Source organism: Echinops telfairi, unplaced genomic scaffold (assembly GCF_000313985.2).
Source record: "Echinops telfairi isolate 266 unplaced genomic scaffold, ASM31398v2 ScPeMD7_18;HRSCAF=68, whole genome shotgun sequence".
Classification (NCBI taxonomy): Eukaryota; Metazoa; Chordata; class Mammalia; order Afrosoricida; family Tenrecidae; genus Echinops; species Echinops telfairi.
In genome coordinates this window covers 96712961-96725396 of record NW_022103915.1, presented here as the reverse complement: position 1 = coordinate 96725396, position 12436 = coordinate 96712961, and the positions used below count along the sequence as shown (strand labels likewise).

Below are 12436 nucleotides of genomic sequence, written 5' to 3'. Positions count from 1 at the left end.
GGACAATACAGGACTGGGCGGTGGTTTGCTCTGTTGGTACACAGGTTTGTAAGAGTAGGAACTGACTCAAGGGCACCTAACAACAACAACAACAGGCCAAAGTCCAAACGAGAATGAGGTCAAGGCCATGGAGCTAATTATAGGTGATAGAAAATGAAAGAAATAGCCACAAGGCCATGATTGGTGGTAGGTGCCATCTGTCACTGTCGCTGGGGAAACGACCAGTATTGGAATGCACACACGTCGACAGGATCGGTTCTGGGGCTTTGACCACCTGGCTCCTTAGTGAGGGGTGCATGACTCATCATCATGCAGCCCTGAGTCACAGCCACCAGGATCCCGATTTTTAACTGAAATGAGATCTATTTTCTGTAAATCATTAAGGGCTAGCTCAGGCACGTTCTACAGTTCTCCCTGAACGCTTTGAGGGCATGCCTGCCCCTCCCTGAGTTGCCCAGTTGCAGTTTCAAACACTCTCTTCTTAAAGGCGAAACAGCCTCTCTTTGCTTTCCTGGATTTGCTAAGGCACCAGTACTGGTTTAATGGTCAGAAAGAACTCACGTGGCATCTGCATTTTTACCAAGACTGAAAATAGAGTTAGGATTTCCATTGTGGACCACAATTTTCCACAAACCACCTGCTGTAGAATTTAAGCTCTAATACATCATTAAATGTGTGCCAAATGCATGTGTGAATGAAAACATGATTTCTGTGGGAGGCAATAAGACATTGGCTTGGTTGAAATGAAAAGATTGTGAATAACGATCAGGCAGAATGATCAGATTATGGAAGGCGGACCCAATTTTTCCAAGAACGACTTGATCCAATAGGTTCCTGGGCAGAGGACGACCCAGTAGAAATAGTGTTTAGGAAGAATTATTTGAGAGTAGGGTAGAGCCATGTAGGGATAGAAAATGGTGAAAGAGATGCTAGGCTTTGTAGGTATAAAGTAGGTCACACAGCCGTTTATGCATTCCTAGGTAAATTCAAAAACCAGAAGACCTTTTCAAAATAAGAAATGAAATTATTCTCTCTGAGTCACAGCTCATATCTTGAGAAAGTTATAATAGGTAGAAAAATGTCCTTTTAGGCTGGGAACTTGAGGCATGTTCTACCCAGAAATGCTATCTTTACTACAAGATGCATTTGTGCATTATGATGCTTGCAGGATGTGAAGTTCAAGATGCATTTCTGTGCTGGGGAGACGACTGGCTCAGCTCCTGCAGGAGGGTGACACTGAGGCTTTCCTGTGCTTCTCTGAGCTCTCGCCGTGCACAGCCTGTTGGCATGAATCAGCATCTATGTTCCCGTTTACATCCTATTGTTGCTGCAGTCAGACATTTTCTACAGCCCCTTTTCTTTTTGCCCCTCTAAAGTCTACTTATTTTGTTGTTGTTTCCACTCTACACAGCAAAACATATGCCGGCAGGGCCCACATACGCAGGTTCGTGGCGTGGATTCTGTTCTTTGAGTTGTCCCACCATTATCACTCTCTCTTTCTGAATGGTGCCTCACTGACCCTTGGATGTGGTGGTGGTTGTCCAATCCCCCTTGGTATGTTTGAACAATTGAACTCTTCAATTCTGTGATATGTAAATTAGGTGCCAGTAAACTGTTGAAAGCAACAACAAGACAAAACAAAACAAAACGAAACAGAGCAAAATCACCGACCCTTAAGGTTCTTCTCTCATCTTCTGAGTTGCTGTTTTAATTGGATCCCATAGACATAGTTGAAAGGAGACTTTTTCTTTTTTTTTTTTTAAACCAGTGAAGCTAAACTGTTGTATGGCTTGAAGAAGACTCAGGGGGTATTTTTGGTTTAGAGTTTAAAGGTTACCTCTGGGCAATAGTTTCAGGGGTTCATCTGTCCTCCATGGTTGCAGAAACTCTCGTCTATGAGAATTTGAAATCTGTTCTTCTTCTCCCCCTTTTCATCATGATACCTCTTCGGGATCTTTGGTCACAATGTTTGGTGATGGTAGCTGGGCACCATCCAGCTCTTCTGGTTTCGCGGGAAAGGAGGCATTTGTTCATAAAGTCCGTTAACTGTGCATTCATAATTCCCTTTCTAAGAGAAGGAAGATGAAAGTCGTACTTGGTAAAATGTATCGAAGCTTGTCTTCATTTTCTTTTTTTGGCTTCACTTGCTAATTGAGTTATGGGTGATTTTCTATTTACTTAGCTTAGTTCTTTTTCTTGTACTCTTTGTCTAAGACTAAGTAAAGATTTCAATTTCTTTTCAGACAGAAATATTTTCCAGAAGTTACAAAATTCAACCAAAATTTAAAATCCTTATTTAAAAATTCAGTTCTTTAAAATAATAATATAAAGATAAAGCAGATTCTTTTTTTCTATTTGTTAAAATCATTTTATTGGGGGCTCATACAACTCTTATCACAACCCATACGTACATCATTGTGTAAAGCACATTTGTACATTCATTGCCCTCATGATTATCAAAACATTTGCTCTCCACTCAAGCCCCTGGCATCAGCCCCTGGTTTTCCCCTCCCCCCCGATAAAGCACTTTCTATAGTCCGTATTCCATTGCTTGAATGTTCCTATTACTTCAAGGGCTATCTTCAGACGATAGTCTTCTTCATTCTGTCATGCAATTATTCTCTTACATGATAACTTGGGTGGCTGTTCTGAACATTTCACTATAAATTACTGTTCTGTGGTTTGTGATCGTTAAAAACAAACACACACAAGGTAACAAAGTAACACCCCCAATGGAGTTATGGGTCGGGATGCCTTGGGGGGTGGTGTGGTAGGTTCTTCTGAGCCAAAGCTTCAGGCGCCTAGGGGAGGGAGCGACAGAGCTGGACATGCTCACACCCCCCCCCCCACCCACCCCCACCCCCCGTCAGGAAACAAAGCCACACGTTCAGTGCAGCCTAACCCACAGGCCTTTTGTTCAGCCAATCTCACGCCTCTGAGCAGCAGCTTTGTTCTGAAAAAGCCTCTTTAGAATATGATCATTATTCGGCTCACGGGTGCCTGGGTGAGAACTAGAAGCAGACCACTTTGCATGAACAATTTGGAAGGTTGAATCTGATCATTTTATTTGAACAACTTTAGAGGGTCTGGAAAAGGAGTTTCTTGAACAAATGAAATGGACTCGAACATGGTCTTATTTTTAGTTAAATAATAATAATAATAATAATATAGCAAAACCCCAAACCACCATCACCACCACAATAAAACCCTTCTCTGCCAATTGTACTCTTTAGTTCTTGCTCATAAATCGCATGCCTTTCAGAAGTTTTCCACTTTCCACTTCTAGATACTGCCCTTTGCATTAGTGGAAATGCACATTCTTCTCGGCTTCTGAATTTGAAGCTAATTTGATAAAAGTTCCCATGAGCTCCTACAGGCCCTAAAGCAAGTCATGGTCAATTAAAACCAAAAAGCTCCCTTCTTGTGTGTGTCTCGGATGCACACCTACCTGGAAAGAATGATTCCGGCAGACGTGACTGATCAGTGAGAACTTGTTAGCGAGGGGATGCCTGGTTCAGCAGGACATCTGGACTTGTGGCCATCACAGTGGGGTCTGGGGTGACCTGTCCCTGGGAAGCCACGGGGCAGTGCGTTTCCAGTCATTAATCACCACCAGAACAGCTGTCTCACACCGTGGAGCCTAACTACTACAGACAAGGCCTCCTTGGCCATGGGCTGGAGGTGAATGCTCTTTCCTGCAGCGAGGGGAGGGGCTGGGGCTATTCACACACATTCAGTTGTGAGGAGCAGGACATTCCAGGAGGAGGGGCCTTGGGAGAATTTCAGAAGTTGAGTTTTTAAAACACACAAAGCCTGATGCAGAGGTGTGAGAGGATGTCTCACAGACTATTTTAATTGATAGCTTAGGCTGAAAGGAAGTGACTGTCATCAAGGTTTGTTACTGGGAAGCTTTATGACCTTAGATCTGTGTACGTTGGTGTCCGGTGTAGCCATACTCTGCTGGGCAGACCTTATTTTAATTTATGGTTGACACACTTCCTTAGCTTTGCTGAATTTTCCAATCTGACCCAAGGCTTAACTAGAAAGTTGAAAAAAAGGTGATATTGATTTTTTAAGGCCTAGGTCCAATTTAAATAACTTGCTTATGAAAGAACATTTGTGCCAGAGTGCAAACTGGCAAAAGAGTGTTTGTGATGTAGTAGCAAGTTGCAGGCAAATTCGGAACTAAGGGCCAGACTAATTTTAAGTAGCAGCTACTGTTTCTTTCCAACGGATGAAATACATTGTCCTGATATTTTCCCCCAGATAGATCCAGAAGTCTCCAAATAAATACAGGCAAATTTGAGGCTCTTAAGTGTTAAATTAACCAACCCCTCAGGAGTGACAAACACGCTTTGTTTCTGCTTAGAAAGCAGGCTATATATTTTTTTTCATCTAGTTTCCCATGAAGACATTTAAATTTTTTTTGCCCCAGACCACATTTTTGGGTGTCTCTTGACTTGTCAGTAAATCCCACATCTAGCTGGGCAGCTCCACAAGGACCCACCAGCTGAAGGAGGCCAAGTCAGGATTTGTGTGGGCAAATATTTTGGGGAATTTGCTCTCCACCCTCAAAATTCAGCTTTCATTTTTTTCCTGAAGACTTCAATTTTGAAACCCAGAGGAATAAAACAAAAATTTTCATGGTTGTCTACACTCTTTTCTCATGGGACCCCCGCCCCCCGCCCTGCCATTCTTCCCCATTTTATCATTGACCTTGGCTCTGCTCTGCCAGTGCCTTAAAATGGTGCCAGTATTTTGCCACATTTTTGCCTCGGGTGCAAAGGATTAATGCCTCGGGCACAGAACTTTCTTCCCAAAGACAGACTCTCTGGAGATGAATTTATGGGTTAGAACATAGGATTACCACCCAGGAATGAAATGCCCGAGGAATAACTCAATGATACAAACTGGCCCCATGAGAAGAATTTTATTTTCTCGGTAAGATTCTTGGAGGAGCTCCCTCAGACCCTCGCCTGGAACTGCAGTATACAATTCTTCTCAAGATCTACTGGGGCGGTCAGCAAGCACAAGGACAACAAACGACTAGCTTAGACCCGTTACCCAAGGGATCAACGTCCAGACTGGTTCTCGATTTAGATCCACTGAGTGGATAGAAAGGGATGTCATTTCGGGAGAAAGGGGGCAACTGATCACAGTGATCTACCTATAGCCCCTCCCTGGGGGGCGGACAACAGAAGAGTGGGTGAAGGGAGACATTAGACAGTGTAAGACATGACAAAATAATAATGATTTATAAATTATCAAGGGCTCATGAGGGAGGGAGGGGAAAAATGAGGAGCTGATACCAAGGGCTCAAGTAGAAAACAAATGTTTTGAGAATGATGATGGCAACAAATGTACCAATGTGCTTGACACAATGGATGTATGTATGGATTGTGATAAGAGTTGTACGAGCCCCCAATAAAATGATTTTAAAAAAAGAAGAAATGGATGTCATTTCATGGTCCTTTATGGTTCATTAGGGGGAAAAAACCAAAAAAAACAACCTCCAGATCACTTTGAATGTTTATCCTACATTCAAGAGGAATATCGGCTTTCTTTTCCTAAGACATTCCCCCTCGCCAAGAAAAAATGACTTTGTAATTTTGAACTTGCCAGCTGTCTCACAGCGGGCCTGAATCTAAAGTAGCTGGACCGTGTGTGCATTCTTACCCCTGCAGCATGCTGGAGTCCCCAGCTCCCTGCCACTAAAGAATCCAGTTCCACACAAAGACCCTCCGGTAGACACAGGCCGTTAAGGGCCACTGGGGTCTCTGAGCGAGCTGGAGCCAGCCACTCTCTTTCAGGAGTCCTGCTGGAAAGTTCATTAGTAAATGCCGATCAACCTGGGCTAGGAAATGATTTCTTGGACCACAAGAAGGTTAAAAATAATAAATAGAAAATGGGGCCCGGGGAAGCTTGCGCCTAGCCTCGCCTGTCCCATTAGAATGAGCACTGCATAGTTAGCGTTGGATTCTGTGTGATGAAGGCTTAGCAGCCCAATCTGCCTCTGCATCATGAATAGTTGCAAAATTATGTACGATGGCATGATAATAACACGAGTCACAGGTAATATCAATGTCTCATCTGAGCTTCGTGGAGCCTGACAGGTACAACATTAGCATGAGAATGGGAAGCTTCCTAGCAAATGGGAGGTCACAAAATGAAAGTCGATTTCAAGGGTCCCATCCCACACCTTATTCTTGTGCCTGCTGTTTGCTCTTTGATAGTACCCTGTAATCAAGCGCTGCTCAATCATTTATGAACATTATGAAGGTGTACAGGCTGCAGGACAATTGCTCTAGCGGCTGGGTCGTCTGTTCAGAGTTCTGGAGTGTCTCCCTCATATCTGCTGGTTGCTGTGAACGTCCTACTAGCGGGAGCCGTGGGCCCGTGATTAATCCCGTGTCATCCTGTTGAAGGAAGGGATATTTTGGCCCATATCCTGTAAATGCTGAAGTGTCAAACAGACGAGAAGGCGTGGCTCAGTCTTTTGCAATGGACTTCTGAAGCAGGATTCTATCCGGTGAGCCAACCAGGAAAACAATTTTCATGGGAACGTCAGAACACGAAGGGGATTTTGTATCACTTTTATAAGTCACATCTTATGCCATTAGTCATAGTACTTAATTGCTTTCAGATACCATAACCCTGTTAATTATAGGCAATAAACAATTTTGAGGATTTTTTTCCTCTCTTGCTTATATAAGTGGCTGTTTATGGTGTGAGGAGAGGAAAATGACAGGCACCCAGAGAAGGGGTGTGTTTACTCCCTGGGGAAATTGACCATCACCAGCCACCCATGTTGATTCTGGAATAAAGGCCTGGACTTTGCCTTGTGCTCTGGTGGCTGTGGGGTGTTGACCCAACAACCCGGACAGCAGAGGTGTGTGCTGTGCAGAGAAATCCTCGTTTCTCCCCTTTTGGAGGATAATGGGAATTAGAAAAAGAAAGAAAAAAATTGCAGTTTGAACTGGAAACATAAAAACCCAAACCCCAAACCATTGCACGGATCACTCACCTGGTCCTCATCCTGACGTACCCCTTCTGCGGCCCTTGAAGCTTTCAGGCATCCTTGTCACCAAGGGCTGGGAGGGGCTCAAGAATGGGGCCTGCAAAGGACTTGAAGGCAGGGAGTTTGGTTTGGGGTTGACCTGGTTTTCATCTGCTGGTTGCCCACCATACGCCTGCTGATACTCTTTTGCCCATCTTTTCACTTGAATGTATTTGAATTTGGTCTTTGTGGGATTGATTGATGGCAATTCTGCAAGGAGTCAGGTGGCTCAGTGGTTAGGCACGCGGCCGTTCACTGGCAGGCTGTAGTTTGGGCCCTGTGGGCCCTCTCCGCTCGGTGGGAGGCAAATGTGGCCATCTGCTTCTGTGAAGCCAAACAGTCGTGGAAACACCCTACGAAGGGCACTTCCCTGCCATATGGAGCTACTTTGCGTTGGACTGGATCTGACCACGTTCTGGGATAGGGAAATGCACCTTCATACGTAGCCAGGACTCCTTTCAGTGCAGCTGTGAGGTTAAGAAATTGGAGTCAAGTGATAGATCAGATGGTGCTCTTTGAAATGCCCCTGTGAAGGACATCCACATCGTCTCTATCGTGCCAGGCGAGAAGAGACATGCTGGGAGATTCAGTGTTTGATATACAACCTGTCCTCACTTTGATTTCCTCTCGTGTAGCCTTCAATTGTACCACTCTTCTAGGCTTTCCCGGAACGAACCTTCACTGTGGGAACTGTGCAGCTGTGGTGACTGATCCTTCTTCCAAGTATTTGTTACCAGATGGATTTACGAGGGCCTGGATTTCACCCAAGGAGCCCAGGGGTGCCCTGGTGAAAGCGCCAGCTGCTAATCAGAAGGTCCCTGGTTGGGACCCATCGGCTGCTGCTCGGCGGAAGACGTGGCTGTCTGCTTTCCGACCATTTACAGCCCAGACTTCCAGACCTTGCTGGCCTCCTGCCCCTTTCCAGAGCCTCCTGGGCCTTTAAAAACAGTTGTGCTGTAGCCCACGATCCAAGGGAAAGTGCAGGCATCTGTTTTTGCAGCCCCCCCCCCCCTCCCCTGATCATACCAGCACCATTCCTTCAGGGAGTAGGATCACCCACTTTGGAAGTCCTATGGGGCAGCTCTGCTCTGACCTTCTGGGCCACTCTGCATTTGAACAGACTCAATGAAATGAGTTTGGGTTGGGTTAGTATCTCAGTCAGACATTTAATCAATAAAGTCATTGTTAATTTTACCTAGCCATAAGACAGAAAGAACACCTGAGGGGAGTGGGGGTGGGGGGAAAGCCCAATTCAGGAGTTGTCGAGGACAATGTGGAATCTAAATAGGTGCTCAGAGATGATTCCACCTGCCTCTGGCGGCACAGTGGCTGTGAGCTCAGCGGTGAGCAGGTTGAAATCCCAGCCTCTGTGAGGAGACACATGGGCTTTCTACTCCCATAAAGACTTATCGCCACAACGCACGGGGCACTTCTCCTCTGCCTTGGAGGGTCACTGTGAGTTGAAAGCGACTCACGGCAGTGAGCGTTTTGGTTGTCTCTCACAGGGGCGTGAGGTCAGTGCGCGAGCTTTGCAGAAAATGTGTAAGAGCGTGACCAGAATGGAAGGAGAGGCCGTTAAAAGGAAGAAGAGGTTTGAAAAGTCTTGGGTATATGATCGTAGCCTATTCTTTAGCCATGGCCAGTGCATGCTAAACAGCACGCCGACTGCGTACGGTGACAGAAATCTGCACAATAGAGACCCCAGCTTTCTTCCATTGCCACGGGCATCCAGAGGCCTCGGGTCTCTGGTGAACCCCTCATCTGTGAACGAAGGAGGGTGCCTTCGATGCCTGCCTCACATGTTTGATTCCGGCTGTCAGGTTCTCTGATTCTAGGATGTAACCGCACATCCTCACCCACCGCCTGCTCTCACTTTGTGTTATTAGGGATATTGGGGAAGAGGAGGGACCATCGATTATGACCAGAACAGTGTTATCTCCTTGACGCTGGGGGCTGTTTTATGTGATGACGAATCTCTACTACTTTAAGGATGAGACTTTAAGGCACTGTGGACCACGGGTAAACTGCCAATAGAAACCTCTCTCTCCCCATAGCTTTCGTTTTTGTCGCTCATTCTTTTCTTGTCTCACCTTTGCAACACGTAATCACTTCTTGGTGAACACTGGCTAGGGCCTTGGTATATCATAGAAGTCTAACGGTGTGACAGTTAAACCTTCGACTGCTAACCGGAGGGTTGGTGACTTGAACTCCCCCAGGGACTTTGCAGGACATTAGAGCTTAGGAAATTCCGTGGAGAAATTCTACTCTGTGTCCCGAGTCTTTGTGAGCTGAGCGTTGGCTCAAGGCCATCCAGCAACAGCAGGTTTATCATCAAACCAAATTCACTGCCATTGAATGAATTTGGACTCATGGATATTAAATATCTACGTGAAGTTGCCACTTAGACGTTTGTTGAATCATTCATTGTTCTATAATGTTGAATCTTCATTTATTCAATCAGTAAATATGTGTTGAGCATTGATGTCGAGTCTGGTGCGAGGTGCTGAAGTTACAACAATGAAAACACACCTATGGTCCTTGCCCAAAGGATGCTCATCCTTTGGTGCTCTGTTCTTCGTTTACATTGAAGAAGAATTTGAAATGAATTGTAAGTGAATTTAGTTTCCGTTTATTTATTCATGCTCCTTCCCTCTCTTTATTTTTTGACGAGAATTTATATGGAAAAATAGTCTTTGTATTTCTCTGTACTATGCTCTTAGATCTCCTGTGAAAGCTACTTATTACTAAACACTTTACAATGTGTTATCTATCCAGCTACCTACCTACCTACCTACCTACTTATTTATTTTTCAAAGCTGCAGGTTTCTTAGATTCAGAAATGTGCCCGTAGTAGAAATTTGCACATTGTTGTTGTTGTTGTATGCATGAAGGTGATTCTGACTCAGAGGGACCCTGCAGGACAGAATCGCAAGGCCCCAGGGAGTTGCCCAGCCTGTAATCTTTATGGGAGCCAGTGAGCAGGCTGATGCTCCTGCAGAGAGCCGCTGGGTTCAAACAGCACTTAACCCTTGCTCCACCAGGCTCCTATTACAAGGTGTTCTTACCTGCATTTGAGATTTCAAGCCAGAGAGCTGCTCCCCACATATTGCTGCGTAGCTTCGTGCAGAAGCAAATGTATGGCTTGGAGGAAATGACCACCTCAAAAATCATAGGGCCCAGGAGAAACCCTAGGATCCTCGCTTGGGTTGCAAAGTTCCAATACAAAGTATAGCCAGTTCCTGACTAGGGCTTTGGAAAAACATAATTGTAGAGTGTGTCTATATCAACTGCTAATTCATGTTGGTTGTGCCTGCTTTTATTGCTGTAAGCTGAAATTGCAGCAGAATTACAGACCTGGCTTGCGGTTCCTAGTTGCTTTCCACTTGCTGGCACAGGCTCCCAAGGCAGCCCGTGGAGAGTTCTGCAGAAAACATTAAAGAGGGGAAATGTAGCCAGAGGCATAAGGAACCTGCCTTTTCTGCTCCATAACCTTTCTTGCTCAGTCATTCCTTTTAAATTCCTGGACCCCCCACGAGCAATGACACTGTAGCTTCAGCTTCTTTCAACAGAAAGAAGGAAACTGTGAACTTTGATCTTTGGCGCTGGTTGCTGATTAGGAGATTTTGGTAAATTGTTAACTTCATATTTTGGGATCATGGTATCTCCCCTGACTGGTAAGTGTGGTTAACTTCATCTTTTGAAGCCATGTTTCCACCCCCTCCCACCCTTCCTTGTAGGACCCTGGTGGCGAGGTGTGTTACCTGTTGGCTACTAACCACACGCTTCGCAGTTCTACTCCGGTACACACCACAGCCTCGGAACCCACGGGTGGCCCTCCCTGTCCTGTAGGCTCGCTGAGCGTCGGAATCGCCTCGATGGCAGTGGGTTTGGTTCTTGGGATCCTTGCCAGTGTCACTTCTGATTTCACACGATCCTTGTGACGGCACAGCATGCATTTAAAATCCAAAGATGCACCCTGAAACATTTTTTCAATACACAACATTGGGTCTTCAATAACCTGTTATTCGATGTCTTATTCTAAAAGGAAATAAAATGAATTGTGAAGTTGGAGGTTATTTTTGACATGAAGCAGCGTTGTTCCTCAAACACACACACAGACACACACACACACACACACACACACGAATAATAAAATAAACCCACAAAATAACAAAACAAGAAGATAGTACAGCCTGCCACAACCTCTCTGTTTCCTTCTTGTTATCTCTTTTCTCTTCCGCTTCTGCTGCTGGCCCACCCAGCCTCAGTTTTGTTACATGCTTTGTTTTCTAGACGTGGATAGTGAAAACACTCGCGATGAAATGAATGCACCTCTCCAAGTGCTCCCAAGGAGATCCGTGAAAGTGTTTTACATATTGCTCAGTTAGTTTATCACAAGGGAAAGGCATACATCCCTGCATGAGGTGAGACATCGCTGCGTATTTCTGCGTCTTCTGTTTTTCTGCTATGGAGAGGGGGAGGAAAAGCCCGCTTCTCACAATGGCAGCTTACTCTCAGGCAGTCGCTGCAGACTCAGAGCAAGTCTCTAGGACAGGGTGGAACTGCCCCTGTGGGTTTCCAAGCCTGTAACTTTCCACAGGAGTGGAATGCCCCGGAGTGGCTGGTGGTTTCACACCGCTGACCTTATGGTTAGCAGCCCAAAGTATAACCAAATAAAATGAATTGTGAAGTTGGAGGGTATTTTTGAAATGAAGCGACGTTGTTCCTCAAACACACATACACACACACACACACACACACACACACACACACACGAATAATAAAATAAACCCACAAAATAATAAAATAAGATGCTGCCAGGCCTCCTTTGCACCAAAGGCAAAATCCCTAAAACCGCCAGGTGGTCATCATGGCCTTGCGAGGTTCTATTTCTGCCTCCAACAGAAGTTCTGGTTCTTCGCCGTTCCTCGTCATCACTGCACTTCCTGGAGGGCAGATGGTTTTAGGAGCAAAGGTGCTTAAGGAAGTCTGGGACCCAGTTATTGTATGGAATGTTTCTCTTCTTCAATGCTCATGGCCATTCAAACTGGTAGAAAATGCTCATCTGTCCAGCCCTTGTGGAATTTTAAAACGTTCTTGGGGAACGTTTAGCAGGTATTGTAAATACTTCTTGTGAATTCAGCTAACGGAGAGCTGAAGTAGAGAGGAGGGCTCAGGAGTATGATTCCCAGCTTCTCCACTCTGCTTGGTTAAATTCAGGAGAGCTTGCACTCAGTACTTGTCTTTTTTTTTTTTTTGATCGTTTTATTAGGGGCTCATACGGCTCTTATCACAATCCATAAATACATCAATTGTGTAAAGCACATTTGTACATTCATTGCCCTCGTCATTCTCAAAACATTTGCTCTCCACTTAAGC

The 12436-nt window shown here is 45.2% G+C and overlaps 1 protein-coding gene and 1 pseudogene across 1 annotated transcript in view; one reads left to right on the top strand and one right to left on the bottom strand.

Moving 5' to 3' along the window:
* Positions 1-12436, top strand: part of FSIP1 (fibrous sheath interacting protein 1) — a 201030-nt gene that overhangs the window by 163410 nt on the left and 25184 nt on the right. The window lies entirely within an intron of this gene.
* The window catches only part of LOC115868719, an 82194-nt pseudogene that overhangs the window by 49709 nt on the left and 20049 nt on the right, over positions 1-12436 (bottom strand).